This window comes from Nicotiana tomentosiformis, chromosome 12 (assembly GCF_000390325.3).
Source record: "Nicotiana tomentosiformis chromosome 12, ASM39032v3, whole genome shotgun sequence".
Taxonomy (NCBI): domain Eukaryota; kingdom Viridiplantae; phylum Streptophyta; class Magnoliopsida; order Solanales; family Solanaceae; genus Nicotiana; species Nicotiana tomentosiformis.
The window spans coordinates 33,352,885-33,373,457 of record NC_090823.1 but is presented as its reverse complement, the minus strand read 5'-3'; the positions used below and the strand labels follow the sequence as shown (position 1 = coordinate 33,373,457).

Genomic DNA, 20,573 nt, shown 5'->3' with positions numbered 1-20,573 from the left:
AAAGTTTTGAGACCACGGAAAAAGGAGGAACGACTAGGCATGACAAATAGGGAGTCGTAATGTTCGCCCTCAACCAGATATTACGGTGCGAATCCCATCCGATATCAATTGTGGATCGGTATTTACCGGAAAAAAAAAAGATTTTTACCTTATTTAGACTTATATTAGGACTGAAATTCTCCTACTATATAGAGGGGAGAGTTTCTTTTATTTTTGACATATTCTTGACACGCAAATCAAAGTAATAAAAGTTCATCTTTGTTTTCTAGATATTATTCAAAGTGTTCTTCTGTTATTCTCTTCTTTAATCGCAACTGAGCTTCTTTCGAGGGTCCGATCGAGACCGGATTTCAATATTCAACTTAAGATCAATCTTGATCATCACATCACAATTGGTTTGATCGTTCATTTTTTTTCTTAACGTAATTACTTGCTATTCTTAGAAAACATTCGTATTGAATTAAAACACATATCATTTAAACCGCGTACAAATTTAATTGTTACTCAATTTGGAGGGTAAACAGTTTAGTGCCCACTGTCGGGCTAGGATAATAGTGGTGATTTAATACGAATCTCTATAACACACCTTGTCTTATGTTTGTTCTTTGAAGTTTTGATTCCAGGTTAACTTAAGGGTGTCAAATTCTCAGTCTGCTCACTTGAGCATTGACGCTGAGTCAAGCCATCACGGCGAGAAGAATAATGTGATACCTAGCAATGATATACCCCCTGTTGACCCTAATTGTGTCTAGGAGTGGCAAACAGACGGGTCGGGTTGGATATGGTTTGGGTCGAAAACGGGTAATGAAAAAATAGATAAATTATTCGACCTGACCCATATTTAATACGGATAAAAAATAAATTATCCAACGGATAATATGGTTAACCATATTATCCATGACTTCTTGAATATGAACACTTTTGGGAGAATTCCTAGTCTCCCAAACTTGAGAAACCCCAAATTTGAGGCTTTACAAATGTAAAAGTTAAACCCATTAGTTATCCATTGGTTACTTATTGGTTATCCATTTTCTAAATGGATAATATGGTTCTTATCCATATTTGACCCATTTTTAAAAATTTCATTACCCAATCCATTTTTAATGGATAATATGGGTGGTTAACTGTGTTCTTTTAACCATTTTTCTACCCCTAATTGTGTCCCAGTCGCCGTCCCGGTTGATGTTAACTCACAGGTTGCCATCAATATCAATCTACCAACCGATCCCGAAAATACCTTTCGCAAGGGCCAATGATAAAACACACCAAAGTTTCTATCACGAGAGAAAACATGCACCTGATATTACGTCCCGGAATGAACCATCTCGTTCAGCGATGGAGAAGTCGAAGGCATCGTCCAGCCTCACAATGATGCACTGGTAATATCTGTACTTGTTAATAAATCTCGGGTTAAACGTGTGTTGATTGATCTAGGTAGCTCGGCCAACATCATCAGATTAAGGGTCATAGAACAACTTGAGTTGCAGGATCAAAGCGTACCGGCAGTCTAGGTATTAAACGAATTTAATATGGCATGCGAGACCACGAAGGGCGAGATAACTTTACCGGTAAACACTGTCGGGACCACCGAAAAAATAAAGTTCTACATGATCGAAGGGGACATGAGGTACAACACCTTGTTCGGAAGGGGCCATGGGTTCACAACATGAGAATGGTGCCTTCGACCTTACATCAAGTGCTGAAATTTCCCACTCCGGGAGTAGTCAAAGCAGTCTACGGTGAACAACCGAATGCAAAGAAAATGTATGTTGTCGATGAAGTACGGGGCTTGTGGTTTCAATATAAAAAAGCAGGGAACCGACCAAAGAAAGGGAAACTAAATAGCAATCAATGATACCGGCCTCAACCGAGCCGAAAAAATAGAAGGAGCACAGAGCGAACGATGAAGATGATTACAGCGTCCCGAGATCTTTTGTGAGGCAATGCACACTATGTGACTAGTAAGCTTTTTTGTTAAAGTGAAACATAAGAAATAGAGTTGGAAGGCCAAAATATAACAAGGTTGAGATAGAGTGTCAAAATAAAAAATTATGACAAGTTGAATGGGCTGTCATAGGTATTTGGCCTAAAAAGAACATAAGCTTCTTATCTTACATTACGGACACTCCGCCATTTTAACAGAAGAATTATTTATTCTTATCGCTATGATCTTATTCCAATACATGCACTCCTTAACACTGATATAAATGCTTTAGCTGATTAAAGCTCAATCAAGCTACGACAAACAAAGCCAAAACTAACTCATTGGAAGCGATGGAAAAGTGCAAATTATATAAACAGAGAGGAAGATCACTCTTGAGCAACTTTAATGACTTGTTTTCCAATGTTGCGACCACTGAAAATTCCCACAAGTGCAGCAGGGCCATTTTCGAGACCTTCAACTATGTCTTCAATATATTTCATTTTCCCTTCTCTGATAAGAGGCAATATAATTTCTAAAACCTTTGAGTATTGAGGTAAGTAGTCGAAGTAAAGGAATCCTTTAATTCGGACACGCTTATAGATAATTTCCATCAATTTTTTTACCACCTTCTGGATTTTCTAGATTGTATTGGGAGATCATTCCACACAAAGCAATTCGACCAAAATTTCTCATGTTTAGAAGCACAGCATCCAGCAGTTTTCCCCCAATATTTTCAAAGTACATATCAATCCCTTCGGGAAAGTATCTGTGACAATTAATAATACGAGAAATGGTCAAAACTGTTCTTTGTACTATATAAAATAGAATAATTTTACTCTGCATTAAAAGTTGGTATCAAAATTGCCCCCGGCGTGACCAAAATAGGTCGCTTATACCCCCTTTCGACTAACCGACTCATTTTTTCAGAATTGTTAAATTCCAATCATATTCTTAATCCTATTTAAAATGCTACATGTCCTAATCACCATCCCCCTACCCCCTCCGCCTTCCTTTTCTTACTAGACCCCTTACCCGCCCTTACTTTTATACCCCACCCGGCCTATTATTTTAACTAGTATTTACTCGTGTTGCGCAAAGAATATTAAATATAATTTTTCATAAAAAAAATATTACTTACTTGAAAACTACTATGCAAAGAAGCATGTAAATAATATTATTTTATGAACATGTAAATACACCGGATATTCATACATTCAAGTCTATTCAAATGTTACTATTTTTCTTGAATTATAATTTTGTTATTTAAGTATTTGAAGAAATTGAAAACAATTCAAGGTAAATTTGTATTTAAAAATATTTATCATCTTTTTATTTTCTTCATGAAATAGTAGATATAAATATTATATAAATTTGTCAATTGATAAATATTGGTGCAATAATATAAAAATAGACGAGTAACAATATAATTAATATATTAAAAAGTTGTCTAATTTGATAGATATATATCCCTTTGGAGAACATTTTGGCCGACCAAAAAACCTTGCTACGGTACACAATTTCATTTATATATTGTTAGTAACATTTGTCATTGTTTGTGAGAATGCTTAAATCTGCGGCATTGTTGGTACAAATAGAAATTTTGAGAATAATAAATTTTTAATTAAGAAGATATTGGTGATAAAGTTAAGATTTTTTTTATTTTTGTAAATACATGGGGTTTGGGGTTAGGTGTTTTCTAGGATTTGTCTAAATTTATCAATAAATGTTTTGACTGATATTATTTAAACTATTTTTCCAATTAATTCAAATTATAAATAGTCTAACATTATATTTTTTTCCATTGATATATTTGATTAGTTTTTCCATTTAGAATTTTACTTATAATTTTTTTAAATATCTTTATTTTTTATTAAATTATAATTTTGAATCCTTAAAATTACAAAGAGAGAATCCTTTTATTATTTTGTTCAAAAGTCTAAAGAGAGAAACCTTCTATTATTCATATTCTTCAAATTTTCTAAATTTATAAATAATGCTTCTATATATTATTTACTTACTTTATAATTTTATCTTGATTATTTTTTGGGGGGTTTTAAATTTGTTCATGAATAACTATAAAATTTATAAGTGGCTTTGTAGTATCTTAACACTTGGGTTAATCTTATGAATAATAGTTTTTAATCATAAAATTACCAAGTGACTTTTTATTATGCTCCCGTTGGCTTAATATATTGTCTTTGCCTCTCCTTGTATCATGTATGGATAATATATATAATATATAGATAGCTCTTTTAATATAACATAGATAATATAGATTTCTTACTTCATCAAAATTATATGTTCATTTATAGTTTTGTATAAAATATATTTATATTTTTAAATTTTTTCTACATTATATATTAAGTAATTAGATTTTTTCTATTTTTTTTCAATATAATCTTTTGGTTTTTATATATTTTACTTCGTCCAAAATATATGTTCTTTTATTATTTTGCATAAAATATATCAATATTTGTAGAATTTATTTTTGCATTATATGGTATAAGCAATTAGACTTTTCTTTTATGTTATTTTTAATATAAAATTTTGATTTTTATATTTTTTACTATGTTGCTTGTAATTGTTTCAAATTTAAATTAGAATTTTCTTCTATGTTTAAATTCAAATTCAAAATAGTAACTAATTATTAATAACACATAGTGCATAATTTATTTATTTTAAAATTTACATTCAAAAATAAATTAATTATTACCTAACATAACTAATGTTGTCCTAAAATTGCTAAGTGACTTGTTATTATGTTGCCACTAGGCCTACTATGGTGTCTTTGCATCTCCTATTATATACATATAGAAGATAATATAATATATAATGCATAGATTGTCACGACCCAAAATTCTAACCTGTTGTGATGGCGCCTATCTCAATACTAGGCAAGCCGGCCCACATTTATCTTTTAAGTTTGAAACATAATAATTTAAATTTAATAGAAGACCTCACAATTTCAGATACAAATACACTCCCAAAACCCGTTGTCACTGAGTACATGAGCATCTATACATTTCAAGTCTGAAAAGTATGATTTATAATAGTCTGAGACCAAATACAGTAACCAAGAAGATAGAGAAGGAGAGGCAAGGTCTGCGAAATATGGCGGCTACCTCTAAATCTCCGAAAAGTCAACTGTGTAAAAGAATCAACACCCATTGTGTCTGGGATCACCTGGATCTGCACACGAAGTGCAGGGTGTAGTATGAGTACAACCAACTCAGCAAGTAACAATAATAAATAAAGAACTGAAAGTACTGACGACCTTCACAGCTAAGTCCAAATACAATACTTTTCAACATGAAAAAGGGTAGGCATGCTTTCAAGTTCAACATTTAAAAATCCATAGCAATTTCATATAAAATTTGACTTAAACAGAAATAATGGAATCAATGCATCTTCTCAGAGTAATAGTCACTCAGTCCTCCCATTCACTCTAACCTCATAGTCACTCTTTCCTCTTAGTCACTCATTCATCTCAGTCATTCATTCCTCTCAATCACTCAGCACTCGGCATTCACACTCAGTAGGTACCTGTGCTCACTGGGGGTGTGTACAGACTCCAGAGGAGGTCCTTCCGCCCAAGCGCTATAACAAGCCAATCATGGCATAAATCAATGAAATACGTTGCAACGTGCAACCCGATCCCATAATTAGTGTGATGACTCAAAATATCATCTTTAAATTTAATAATTAATTTTGTGTTTTAAGACCTCGAAAAGTACCATTTATCATTCCTCGACTTGCGTGCGCAATCCGTAAATTTTTTCGGAAAGTTTTTATGTGATAGAGCTTTAAAAACTCAACTGAGTTGTCTTTAGTCAATATTTTGAGCAAACGGACCCGGATCAGTATTTTGATAATTCTGGTAGGTCCGTATCGTGATTTGGGACTTGGGCGTATGCCCGGAATCGAATTCCGAGGTCCCTAGCTCGAGATATGGAATTTTGAAGAAAACTTAAAATCTTGAAAGCTTAATGATTTTTAAGAAATTATTGATATTGGATTTATTGATCTCGGGTCCGTATTTTGGTTCTGGAGCCCGGTATAGGTCCACTATAATATTTATGACTTGTCTGCCAAATTTGGTGAGAATCGGACTTCATTTGACGTGATTCGGACGTCCGGTTGTAAAAATATAAGTCTTAAAGCTTTCTTAAAATTCCTTTGATTTGGTATACAATTCATAATTCTAGGTGTTATTTTGGCGATTTGATCACGCGAGCAAGTTCGTATGATATTTTAGGACTTGTATGCACGTTTGGTTTGGAACCCCGAGGGCTCGGGTGAGTTTCGGATAGACTACGGGATGATTTTGAACTTAGAAAAATCTGGTTTTTAGCTTCTGCTGTCATCTGGTGTTATGTTCTTCGCGATCGCGAAGCCATTCTTGCGATCGCAAAGAGGAAAATTGGACTGGCACAATTGTGCTTCGCGTTCGCGACTGATGGCACGCATTCACGAAGGGTCGAAGTGTAAAGCTTCGCGTTTGCGATAGACTCCTCGCGTTCACGAAGATGAAATGAGGTAGAAGCTGGGGTACTCAAATTTGTTTTTCGCGTTCGTATGAAATGGTCCGCGATCGCGTAGGTCTGCAGGGTTATGCTTCGCGTTCGCATGTGTGATGTCGTGTTCGCGTAGAGCAAAGTGGCAGCCTATGGAAAAATGTGCTTCGCGATCACGAAGCAATTCCCGCGATCGCGAAGAGTAAAATGAATCTGGGCAAAGTTGTTCTACGCGATCGCGAACAAATTTCTGCGATCGCGATGAATAAAAGTCTGAAAAAACAAAACTTAAGTTCTGGAAATGGGGTTTCGACCCATTTTCAACCATTTCTAATTTTTGAGCTCGGGTAAGGCGAGTTTTGGGTGATTTTCACGGAAAAACATTGGGTTAAGTGTTCCTTATCCTATATGGATTATGTTTCATGATTTCATACTCATTTATATCATGAATCCGTGAATTTATGAAAGAAAAATCAAATTTTTATAAAATCTTCCAAATATTAGGGCATTTCTCTCAAAATTTCCGTCGTCGCTGTAGCTGTGAACAGTGCCAAACAGTACATGAACAGTGACTTCGTCACTGTTCATCGCGGACAAGCTGGAGCTTTAGGCTTCAATGGCTATGATGGTCGGCGACCAGCTGGATTTTTCGGCTGGTCTGCCTTCCCCCAACGTTGCACAACAACATAAAACAACTAACGCCAACCCAGCCCCTCTAGATTACTCGAAAATTTTGAAACCAAATTCTTTAAATCCTCCAGCGATGGCTACTGCTGCAGCTTCAATTCAACCCATTCCACTGCGACGAGTAGTGTATTTGAATGGCCAACCAGTGGTTAAATTCACAGAGGCAGTAGTAGATATAATGAATGTGATTGAAGGCCTTCAAAATGTTGTCGTTGGCAAGCTTTCATATGGTTCTCCAGAGATTCACGAGCTTCGTCGAATAATTCCAACTCAATGTGGTATCAAAGGTGAGTGTAATATCGGATTCCTTAGAGATCGTCATGTGTTAATTAGATTAACTCTATGAAAATATTTCCTCGATTTCACATCGAAGAGTACGTACTACATCAAAGCCAAAGATGGGTACGAATACCAATTGTGTACTCTTATCTACGATGCAAAATTTAAGGCGGGTGAAGAAACTCTGATGGCGATGGCGTGGATTTCTTTTCCTGGACTGCTGCCTACCTTTTTGTAAAGGAAACTTTGTTTTCTTTGGCTACAGCTGTGGGAAGGCCAGTGTGTCTTGACGCGGCAACTACAAATAAAACTAGGCCGAGTTGCGGAAGAGTAAAAGCTCTTGTCGATTTGTTGGCCGAACTACCTAAAAAGGTGTGATTGCATATTGATGATGAAGCTTTTGGTGGTGTTTGAACAGAATGGGTGGGATTTCAGTATGACATGCTACCAAAATATTGTAAGGAGTGTAAACTACAAGGACATGATGAAATTGAATATTGGTGTTTGCACCCCGAGCTTATTGAGAATCAAAGCAGCAAGAAAAGGAATGACCTTGATGAGTTGAACAACTGAAATTCTGCTGCTGATGAACAAGGAAAAACCAAAAATCACATTACCCCTTTAATGATTCTCACGAGTGGAAAAGTAGTCGGGAACGTAGGTGCACAGTGGAAGGAAGTTCGGGAAAATCGGGGAACCAACAAAAATAACAAAACCCAGGTACAAGGGCAAACTGGCAATACAATCGTGCCAGTGAATGCTGGTGTACAACAGGTGGACAATAACTTTGCACTGATGGAGGTCGAAGAAGATCAGACAAACAAGGTTCAAACAAGGAATAAATTTGCAGTATTATAGGAGGAACAAAGTGATATAAACGAGAACAACAAACTGGTTTTGGTGGGGGGAAAACCAGTCTTCAGTTCTAAAGATGGTCCTACTTCTTCTGGGATTCAGCCCACAATCGACTGGGTTCATAGAAGGTTTGGGACTAGCAAAGAGGAGCTAAAACAACTCAATGTGACCACAAACCAATCTTGTCATGCGATTCCATCTCAAACTTTTAAAGATTCTGGCCAGATGGAGGATCTTGATGAGGTAAACTTTACAAAGGTCTTATGGAGCGATGCAGTTGAGGTTAAGAATGATCAGTTGGGCAAAACAAAGACAATAGAAGACAAGGTGAAGAAGGAATCCAAGCTCACCTGGCGATAAGCTGGCGACGCTAGACCTAAAGCCAGGCTCACCGGGCGATAGGCTGGCAACACCAGGCCTAAAGCCAGGCTCACTGGGCGATAGGCTGGCGACGCTAGGCCTAAAGCCAGGCTCACCTGGTGATAGGCTGGCAACGCCAGGCCTAAAGCCAGGCTCCCCAGACATTAGGCAGGCGACGCCAGGCCTAAAGCCAGGTTCACCTGATGAGGCAGCTACATTAAACCCTAACCTTAGAGCCACTGGACAGATTTTGGCCTATGTAGATGGTGTTCCGATGTATGTCCATGAGCTACAATTCAAGGAGTATGAACAGGCTGATGAGCGGGCAATTGTTCCAAGAGCATCCAGGGAAATAGAGGAAGTGCCTATGAAATCTGGCACTGATCAAACCATGCAACTACATCTTAATGTTCTAACTAAGACTCCTCTACAACATTTACATGATTTAGTTACACACAATATGACACCAATTGATGAAGACTTATTGAGACAAAATCCAGTGGAGGATGAAGGAGATGATGAATCAACTACCGAAAACTTCAAACAAGTGGCTAGGGAAGGGGATTTATCACCCACAACTAGTGCTAAAGAAGGTAGAAAAACTAAGAAGAATCAGAGTAAAGATCCATCACAACCTTCAAGAATAATGCCCAGGAGGGCAGCTTCTCTATCTAGATGATGATCAAAACATTAATATGGAACATAAGGTCAGTGAAGACACAACGGGCCTTTCCTAGGGTGATCAATATGAATAGGGAGCATAATTTTTGTGTAGTTGCATTGATGGAGCCTTTTCAAAAGAAGGGACTCATTGATAGATATAAAAGGAGGTTGAATATGGAGACTGCTTATACAAATATTAATGGGAAAATATGGTTGTTCTTCGATGCAGTGGTGGAATGGGAATTAGTGGAGGATACTGAGCAACAGGTGACTGTGAGAGTGTTTCACCATTACCTGGGGCAGCACATGATGATGACATTTGTTTATGCAAAATATTCAGTAATAAAGAGGTTGGATTTGTGGGACCACTTGTATTATTTAGCAAGTGATATGGAATTACCATGGTTGGTAGGAGGGGATTTCAATGTGATATTTCATGAAGATGAGAAAATAGGGGGACTTCCAGTACACCCTCCTGAATATGAGGATTTTGCATTTTGTGTAAACTCTTGTGGTTTGTTTGAGCAAGGGTACAAAGGAAGTCCATTCACATGGTGGAATGGGAGATCCAATGTTGAGTGTATGTTCAAGAGATTGCATAGAATTTTTGTGAATTTGCCATTTCAGAACATGTTGCCAACTATTGAAGTTGAGCATCTAATCAGAATTGGATCAGATCATGCACCATTGCTAATGACATGTGGGGTGCAGACAACCAATTTTGTCAAGCCTTTCAGATTCTTGAACTTTTGGACAAAGCATGCTACATTTATGGATATGGTGAGGCAGAATTGGGAAGCTGATTTCATAGGGGATCAGTTTTTAATGTTCAAGCAGAATATCAAGAGGGTGAAGGCAGCACTCTCAAATGGAATAGGGAAACATTTGGTGATATCTTCAAGTAATTGGCTATTTTGGAGGACATTGTTAGGGTGAAAGAGATGTTGTTTGAAGAAGAGCCTACAACTGAGAATAGAATTGTGCTTCAAAAGGCTCAATCTGAATTGAAGAAATACTTGAATATTGAGGAGTAGTATTGGAAGCAAAAAGCTGGGATGACTTAGTTTGCTGAAGGAGATAGGAATACAAGTTTCTTTCACAACCATGTCAATGGAAAAAGAAAGAAATTGCAACTGAAGAGGATCAAAAGTGGCAGTGGGGTATGGATGAAGACCAGGAGCAATTGGCTACAACTGCAGTGGACTTCTATCAAAAACAGTTCACAAATGAAGGTGATGCTTCTGAATTTCCCTTGCTCAATAATGTACCTTCAATGGTCACTATGGATCAGAATTTGGAACTTAGCAGATTGCCAACAATTGAAGAATTAAGGGCAGCAGTTTTTGAGCTTAGTGGGGAGAGTGCTAGTAGCCCTGATGGATTCACTAGCTTGTTTTATCAAACATGCTGGGATGTTATTGGTGCTGATATATACAACATGGTGCTACACTTCTATGGAGGAGCTGCATTGCCTTAATCCATCACTCACACCAATCTAGTGTTGCTGCCCAAGAAACCTAGAGTTGAGACCTTCTCTGACTTAAGACCTATCAGTTTGAGCAAATTCATTAACAAGGTTTTGTCTAGGGTGCTACATGACAGATTGGAGATATTTTTGTCATCTCTAATAGCTCCTAATCAATCTGGATTTGTAAAGGGTAGGAGTATATTTGAGAACATCTTATTGACTCAAGAAATTATCACTGGAAGAAGGTTAAGGGGAAAGCCAGCTAATGTGGTGATCAAGCTTAATATGGCTAAGGCCTATGATAGGGTCTCATGGAAGTACTTATTTCATGTGCTAAGGAAGATGGGATTTTTTGAACACTTCATCAACATGGTGTGGAACTTGATGTCAAATAACTGGTATTCAATATTGGTGAATGGGCAGTCCTCAGGGTTCTTTAAGTCGACAAGGGGTGTGAAACAAGGGGATCCCCTATCTCCAGCATTGTTCATTCTGTCATCTGAGGTACTTTCCAGGTCTTTGAATAAGCTTTTTGAAGACAAGTCATTTGTGGGATTTGGAATGCCTAAGTGGTTTGATTCTTTAAACCACGTGGCGTATACTGATGATACGATATTCTTTACATCTGCTCATCCTCCCTCTTTGAGCAAGATTATGGTAATGTTGGGGAACTATGAGAAGATATCAGGTAAGATGATCAACAAAGATAAGAGTTCATACTACATTTATTAAAAGGTTGCTAATGGATTATTTTAGGCAGTTGGAGCTATTACAGGATTTGCAAGAGGTAAATTCCCCTTCACATATCTAGGGTGTCCTATTTTTTACACTATAAGGAGGAAGGACTATTATGAGGATCTTATCAAGAAGGTGAAGGCTAAATTTCATTCATGGAAAGGAAAACTGCTGTCATTTGGAGGAAAGGCAACACCCATCTCTAGTGTGTTTTAAAGTATGCTAGTTTACATGTTATCAGTCCTTGATCCACCAAACAGCATCCTGGGTCATCTACATAAGACTTTTGCTAGGTTCTTTTGGAGCACAAAGGAAGAAGGGAGAAGCAGACACTGGGCTTCATGGCAAAATCTTTGCCTTCCTAAATAGGAAGGGGGCTAGGTTTTAGGTCATTAAATGATGTCTCAAGGGCATTGTTTGCTAAACTATGGTAGAGGTTTAGGACTACAAAATCTTTGTGGTCTAATTTCATGTGGAATAAGTATTGCAAGAAGGAGCCACCAACTGTGGTGCATTTTAGGGGAGGGTCTCATGTTTGGAGACAGATGCTGAATGCTAGGGAAGAAGTAGAACATGAGATCATATAGGAATTAAAGAGTGGAATAACTAATATTTGGCATGAAAATTGGACTGGATTGGGTGCACTTTATCATGTATTACCTGAAGACTTTCCAATCAATGAAGGTCTTCAGAAGGTGGCAGAACTGCGGCAAGGGGAAACATGGGATGATCAGTTGTTAGATCAAACTTTCAATAAGGAAATTGCAGAACATATAAGGATAAATATGCACTATGAAGGCAGTGAGGGATATTGGGATAAGCCATACTGGATGCCAACTTCTTCAGGAAAGTTCAGTGCTAGCAGTGCTTGGCAAATATTAAGGCATAGGGCAAATCCTAATCAGGAATTCAAGTTAATGTGGATTAAAGGTTTGCCATTCAAGATATCCTTCTTCTTGTGGAGATTGTGGAGGCAGAAAATAGCCACCGATGACATGTGGATGAGGCAGGGGAAAATAGTGATGTCTAGGTGTTGGTGTTGTAAGCAGCCCCAAGAGGAATCTATTGAGCATATATTTGTCACAAGTCCTACTGCCTCTAAGGTATGGAACTTGTTCATGGGGGCTGCTGGAATTTCTGTGCAATTGATTCAATTGAAGCAGATTATAAGGCATTGGTGGTATGCTCAGTGTTGTCCGAAATTAAAGCCACTATTTCAAGCAGTACCAGCTATCATCACTTGGGAGCTGTGGAAGAGAAGAAATGCAGGTAAACATGGTGGTTCAATGTCCACAAATAGGGTGATTCATGAGATAAATAGGGCATTGCATCAACTGGAAAGGGTGAGGTATGCTTGCATCCCTAATATTCCATTGTTATGACCAGACATGATTCAATCCTTTGAAGGATATAAACCTATATTGATCACTACAAGAGTAGCATGGCAGCTTCCTTGTCATGGTTGGTACAAATGTACTACTTATGGAGCTTCAAAGGGAAATCCTGGACCTAGCTCCCTAGGCATTTGTGTGAGGGATGATGAAGGTGATGTGGTGTATGCTAGGGCAGTAGACCTGGGAGTGACAACTAATGTGGTGGCTGAAGCTAAGGCTATTCTTCAAGGGTTGGAATATTATGTGGAGCATAATTTTTACCCTCTCATACTGGAGACTGATTCATTGGTGATGAAGAAGGTGATAGAAGGGGAATGGGATCCTCCTTGGGTAATTGAACAGGATGTGAAGAAAATTATAGAGATGAAGGACAACTTCAATGTGATCTTTCAACATGTGTTCAGAGAAGGCAACTCAGTGGCGGATTTTATAGCTAACATTATGTTCTCTTTTGCAGGTACATCTAAGTTTCATTCATTCTTTGAACTGCCTAGTGCAGGGAGGAGGTTGATCAATCTAGACAAATCTCAATCACCTAACCTTAGGATTAGGATAGCAAAGAGAAGAACCCCAGACTGATGGCTTCACAAGATTGGACTCTGCACAAACTGATATGTCCAAATGCTAAGGAAAATGTTGAACCCATCATATGGTAATTTTGGAGATTGTTGAATCATTTCTCAGTGGTATTAGCATGCTTTCAAGCTTAATCTGAGGATGTTTTAGCAATATTTGAATGATGTCTACTTTAAAGGTTCTAGTAGGGAAGGATCTGAGCTTACAAGATCACAAAAAGGCACATTCTCAAAGGCTGGCCTTTGCCTTGCAAAGACTGCTTAAAGCCAGATCATTCCTGGCTTTTGCCTTGTAAAGCCAGCCTAAAGCCAGCTCATGCCTGGCTTTTGCCTTGTAAAGCCTGGCTAAAGCCAGCTCATGCCTGGCTTTTGCCTTGTAAAGCCTGCCTAAAGCCAACTCACGCCTGGCCTTTGGCCTGCAAAGCCTGCCTAAAGCCAGCTCAAGCCTGGCTTTTGCCTTGAAAAGCCTGCCTAAAGCCAGCGTATGCCTGGCCTTTGCCTTGTAAAGCCTGCCTAAAGCCAGCTCAAGCCTGGCTTTTGCCTTGCAAAGCCTGCCTAAAGCCAGGCTCCTCTTCTACACATTAATCTTAATGAGTGAGCACATGATTAATACTTGAACAAAATCAGTCCATTGCATATGGAGATCATATAGTAGCGACACTTAGAGGACGATGCAGACTTCAACTCTACGGTGGAGATGTTTGGAATTCATTTTAGCCTATAAACAATATACCATGGCGCCTGGTGAGAGCTTGATAGGTACTGCTTGGTATTTGCCAATGACAATTGGATTCACATACACTAATAGGAGAAGGAAGCATTCAACTTATCATGTTGTAATAGTTAGTTCATTAGATTTTAGCTTCTCTATATTTTTTAATAGCTAGTAGCTTCATGCAACTTCTATTTTGGTTTGGACATCTTGTAAGCATTGGACCCATTATGGGATTTTATTTATATATTAGCCATTAGCCCAAAAAAAAACATTTGAAGGTCCATTTGATATCGGAATTGGATAATTTTTGTATGGTTGAACTCGTATCGGAGCGGGTGTTCGGATTTCGTGAGTTTTTCCAGGATTTGAGACGTGAATCCCACTATTGAATATTTTAATAAATTTCAGATTTTTATCCGAAAAATTTGTAAATTCATATGGAATTAATTCCTATGATTAGTATTGAATATATCGAATTGGTTGTGAATAGATTTGAAGTTTTCAAAGGCAAATTTAAAAGGAAAAGTTGTTGTTGAATAATTGATTGGAATTTGCAAAGCAACGTAAGTGTCATGGTTAACCTTGACTTGAGGGAACAGAACCCTTAAATTATTTGTTATGTGAATTGCATGTGAACGATGTATAGGCGAGGTGACGAGTGTCTATACGTCGTCAAATTAATTGTTTGTCATCTTACTTAAAAATTGATAAATTATTTTAAATCATAAATTAATTATTATAATAATTATTTCTCTCCTATTCTTTGTCAAATATTAATTCTTGAATTTCTGCATTAATTGTTACATGTTATTTGAATTATGTTTTTTAATTGTTATTTGACATTTAGCATATTAAATATTAAACTACCTATTTTCTCTATGATTTTCATAATAAATTGTTATTTGTCATTTTTTTGGTTCATAAATAAATTATAATTATTGTGTGCCTTGATGCTTAATAATTTCTCATTGGACATGGTATTTATTGGAGTAAGTTTTATTACATTTATGAGTTGTTTAAAATTATATTGGGGGAACGGGTTGCACGCCGCAACGGAAATGAAAGAATATATATATATATATATATATATATATATATATATATATATATATATATGAGTTGTTTAAAATTATATTGGGGGAACGGGTTGCACGCCGCAACGGAAATGAAAGAATATATATATATATATATATATATATATATATATTGGGGGATCGGATTGCACGCCACAATAGACTTATTTAAAAGTCAATATTGGGGGATCGGATTGTACACCGCAATAGACTTATTTAAAAGTCAATATTTGGGAATCGGATTGCACGCCGCAATAGACCTATTTTAAAAGTCAATTTTGGGGGATCGGTTTGCACGCCGCAATAGACTTATTTAAAAGTCAATATTAGGGGATCGATTTGCACGCCGCAATAGACTTATTTAAAAGTCTATATATATACTTGATTGAATTAAAAATATGATAGACTTGATTAAAAGGAATATATTGTGAGAGCGGGTTGCACGCTGCAACAGAATTGAATGTGGATATATTGTGAGAGCGGGTTGCACGCTGCAACAGAATTGGTTGAAATAATAATGAATTATGACTGTTGGGTTGGCTTTAATTATTATAAATGAGTTACTTGATTTATTTCTATTATTTGTTGTTGTTACTAATATTGCGTACATGTTAATGTAAGTGAACTGCCTTAGCCTCGTCACTACTTCGTCGAGGTTAGGATCAGCACTTACCAGTACATGGGGTCGGTTGTACTGATACTACACTCTGCACTTCTTGTGCAGATTTTGGAGTTGGTCTCAGCGGCGTACCATAGACTTGCTCGGATTTCAGCTACCATGGGAGACTTGAGGTATAACTGCATGGCGTCCGCAGTTCTGAAGTCCCCGTCTATTTTACTTTAGCTGTGTTTATTTCCAGACAACTTTATTTTATTCAGACCTTTATTTGTATTTATTGTAGAAGCTCGTGCACTTGTGACACCAATTCTGGGATGGTATTTAGACACCGTTGTATTTATGGATTATTTCACTATATTTCAAACTTTGCTTCCGCATTTGTTTCCTTGTTATTAATAAATTTAAAATTGTTTTAAAAATGGATAATATTATTCTAACGTTAGCTTACCTAGCAAGCGAAATGTTAGGCGTTATCACGGTCCAAAGGTGGGAATTTTGGTTCGTGACAGTTGGTATCAGAGCACTAGGTTACATAGGTCTTACGAGTCACGAGCAAGCTTAGTAGAGTTTGAAGGATCGATATGGAGACGTCTTTACTTATCTCTCAGAGGCTATGAAGTTTAGGAACAATATCACTTCTTTCTTATTCTGTCGTGCGATTTTATTCTATTATCGATGATTGAACCGTTCTACTCTTATTCTCTCGCAGATGGTGAGAACATGTAATAACTCTACCGATGGACAGGGACCAGAACCCCCCGGTGGAAACTATGGCCAGAGGTAGAGGTCGAGGCCGAGGTCATGCTAGAGGCCGAGGTAGAGCTCAGTCCAGAGCTCGAGTAGCTGCACCTGTTGTAGAACCTCAGGTGGACCTTCAGGAGGAGGTTCCAGTTCAGAATGTACCAGTTGGACCAGTTCAGGTCCAGGAAGGATTCATAGCCACTCCAGTACTTCAGGAAGCTCTAGTCCGTTTGGTAAGTCTTATGGAGGGCGTGGCCCAGAATGGTACATTTCTAGTGGCACCAGCCGTCTCACAGGCTGGGGGAGAAGCACAAACTCCCACTACTCCCGCTCCGGAGCAGATGGCTCTCCAGAATCAGGCTCCTGCAGCCCCACCAGTTGGGGTTGTTCAGCCAATTATTGTGGCATAGATCGTTGATAGGCCCGCCATGTCTTTTGAGGCCTTAATAAGACTGGATAAGTTTACCAAGCTCTTTCCATTTCACTTCAGTAGTACACCTTCTAAGGACCCACAGGATTATCTTGAACATTGCCATGAGGTGCTGCGGAACATGGGTATAGTTGAGACCAATGGGGTCGATTTTGTTATATTTCAGATGACGGGTTCCGCCAAGAGGTGGTGGAGAGATTATACATTTACCCGACCAGTCGGATCACCTGCACTTACCTGGGAGCTGTTCTCTCAGCTATTTCTGGAGAAGTTCCTCCCTATCACACTGAGAGAGGAATTCTACAAGCAATTTGAGCGTCTAGAGCAGGGCAATATGACTGTTACTTAGTATGAGTCCCGTTTTGTGGATTTGGCCTTCCACGCTCTCCTTTTACTACCGACGGAGGGAGAGAGAGTGAGGAGGTTTATTGAAGGACTCACTCACCCTATCAGACTTCAGATGGCCAAGGAAACCGGAAGTAAGATTTCTTTTCAGGCAACTGCTAATGTCGCAAGGAGGATCGAGATGGATCTTGTACAGGAGAGAGGGCAGAGATCCGATAAAAGGCCTCGCCAATTTGGTGGTTTCAGTGGTGCCTCGTCTGGAGGCAGGGATAATTTTGGTAGGGGTCATCCTCCCAGACCATTTCATTCAGCAGTTCATATATCTCCCGGTGCTTCAAGGAGTCACGGTCCTATTATGCCTTACTTTGGACAGTCAGTATTCAGTGCACATTCAGCTCATATCAATGCATCACCACTCCAGAGTTACTACAGCGGTTATCCGGCCTATTTGGGTCAACTTCAGCTTCAGCAACCACGACATCAGGATGGGTGTTATGAGTGTGGGAACATTGGTTACATCAGGAGGTATTTCCCTAGATTGGCGAGAAACAGATCTCAGTAAGATTCTCGTGCCATCATACCGGCACCGGTTGATTCACTGCCTACTCAGCCAGCTAGAGGTAGGGGTCAGGCAGCTAGAGGTGGAGGTCAGGCTATTAGAGGTGGAGGTCAGGCCATTAGAGGTGGAGGTCAGACCGTTTGAGGTGGAGGACAGCCAGTTAGAGGCCGTCCCAGAGACGCAATTCAGAGTGGTGGGGCCCAACCCCGATTTTATGCTTTTTCAGCTAGGCCTGAGGCCGAGTCATATGATACTGTGATCACAGGTATTATTCCAGTTTGCCATAGAGATGCTTCAGCTTTATTTGATCCAAGATGTACTTATTCCTATGTGATATCCTATTTTGCTTCATATCTGGTTGTGCCTTGTGATGCTCTGAGTGCTTCTGTGTGTGTATCTAGACTAGTAGGAGACTCTGTTGTAGTAGATCATGTCTATTGTTCATGTGTGGTTACTATTGGTAATCTTGAGACTAGTGTGGATCTTCTACTTCTTGATATGGTAGATTTTGATGTCATCTTGGGTATAGATTGGTTGTCCCCTTATCATGCTATATTAGATTGTCATGCCAAGACAGTGATCCTAGCTATGTCGGGGTTACCTCAGTTAGAGTGGAAAGGAACTCTTGGCCATTCTGCTAGCAGGGTTATTTCTTATATGAAAGCTCGGCGTATGGTAGAGAAAAGGTGTCTAGCCTATTTGGCTTAAATTCGCGATCCCAGTGCGGATGTCCCTTCTATGGACTCAGTACCAGTTGTTCGTGAATTTCCAAAAGTATTTCCTATAGATTTGCCGGGAATGCCACCCGACAGAGATATTGACTTCTATATTGATTTGGCTCAGAGCACTCAGCCCTTTTCTATTCCACCATACCGTATGGCCCCGCCAGAGTTGAAAGAATTGAAAGAGCAGTTACATGACTTGTTTGATTAGGGATTCATTAGACCCAGCGTCTCGCCCTGGGGTGCACCAGTATTATTTGTAAAGAAGAAAGATGGCTCTATGCGGATGTGTATAGTCTATCGGCAGTTGAACAAGGCCACTATCAAGAAAACATATCTGCTGCCAAGAATTGATGACTTATTTGATCAGCTTCAGGGTGCCAAGGTATTTTCGAAGATCGATTTGAGGTCTGGTTACCATCAGTTGAAGATTAGGGCCTCTGATGTCCCTAAAACAACTTTTCGAACTCGGTATGGGCATTACGAATTCCTAGTTATGTCATTTGGGTTGACAAATGCCCCAGCAGCATTTACGGATTTGATGAATCGGGTGTTCAAGCCTTATTTGGACTCTTTTGTGGTTGTATTCATTGATGATATCTTAATTTACTCCAGCAGTCGAGAGGAGCATGAGCAGCATGTGCTTCACACTTTTAAGAATAATGAGTTATATGCCAAGTTTTCAAAATGTGAGTTTTGGTTTGACTCAGTTGCCTTTTTGGGGCATGTGGTATCGGCACAAGGAATAAAGATGGATCCTAAGAAGATAGAGGCTGTTCAGAATTGGCCTAGACCTACTTCAGTTACAGAGATCTGGAGTTTCCTGGGTTTGGCAAGTTATTATCGTCAGTTCGTGGAAGGGTTTTTATCTATAACAAGCACATTGACCAGACTAACCCAGAAGGGTAATCCATTTATATGGTCAGATGAGTGTGAGTTGAGCTTTCAGAAGCTCAAGACCGCTTTGACTATGACACCAGTGTTGGTATTAACCACATGTTCAGGATCGTATAAGGTATATTGCGACACATCTCACATTGGGCTTGGTGCAGTATTAATGCAAGTTGGAAAGGTAATTGCATATGCGTCACGGCAGTTGAAAGTTCACAAGAAGAATTATCTTGTTCATGACTTAGAATTGGCAGCCATTGTTCATGCGCTGAAGATTTGGAGGCATTACCTCTACGGTGTCTCGTGTGAGGTATTTACTGATCATCGTAGCCTTCAGTATCTGTTCAAACAAAAAGATCTTAATTTGAGGCAGAAAAGATGGTTGGAGTTGTTGAAAGACTATGATATCACCATTTCGTATCACCCCGAAAAGGCCAATGTGGTGGCCGATGCTTTGAGTAGAAAGGTTGTGAGTATGGGCAGTCTTGCGTATATTCCGGTTGGTGAGAGGCCATTAGCTACAGATGTTCAGATTTTGGCTAATCAGTTCATGAGGTTAGATGTTTCAGAACCCAGTCGGGTTCTAGCTTGCACAGTCGCTCGATCTTCTTTATATGAGCGTATCAGAGAAAGGCAGTATGATGATCCTCATTTACTCGTCCTTAAGGACACGGTGCGGCACGGTGATTCCAAACGGGTTGCTGTGGGGGAAGATGGGGTTCTGCGAATGCAGGGTCGTATTTGTGTGCCTAATATGGATAGGCTTCGTGAATTAATTCTTGAAGAAACACACAGTTCCAGGTATTCTATTCATCCATGTACCGCCAAAATATATCAAGATTTGCGGCAACATTATTGGTGGAGGAGAATGAAAAAGTATATAGTTGCATATGTAGCTTAGTGTCTGCATTTTCATCAAGTTAAGTATGAGCATCAGAGACCTGGTGGTTTGTTTCAGAAGTTAGAAATTCCCGAGTGAAAGTGGGAGCGTATCACCATGGATTTCGTTGTTGGGCTCCCACGG

General features: G+C 38.8%; 1 pseudogene; it reads right to left on the bottom strand.

The window, feature by feature from the left end:
* Nucleotides 1–2,199: 2,199 nt before the first annotated feature.
* LOC104103026 (NADP-dependent alkenal double bond reductase P2-like) overlaps nt 2,200–20,573 on the bottom strand; it is a 30,435-nt pseudogene continuing 12,061 nt past the window's right edge.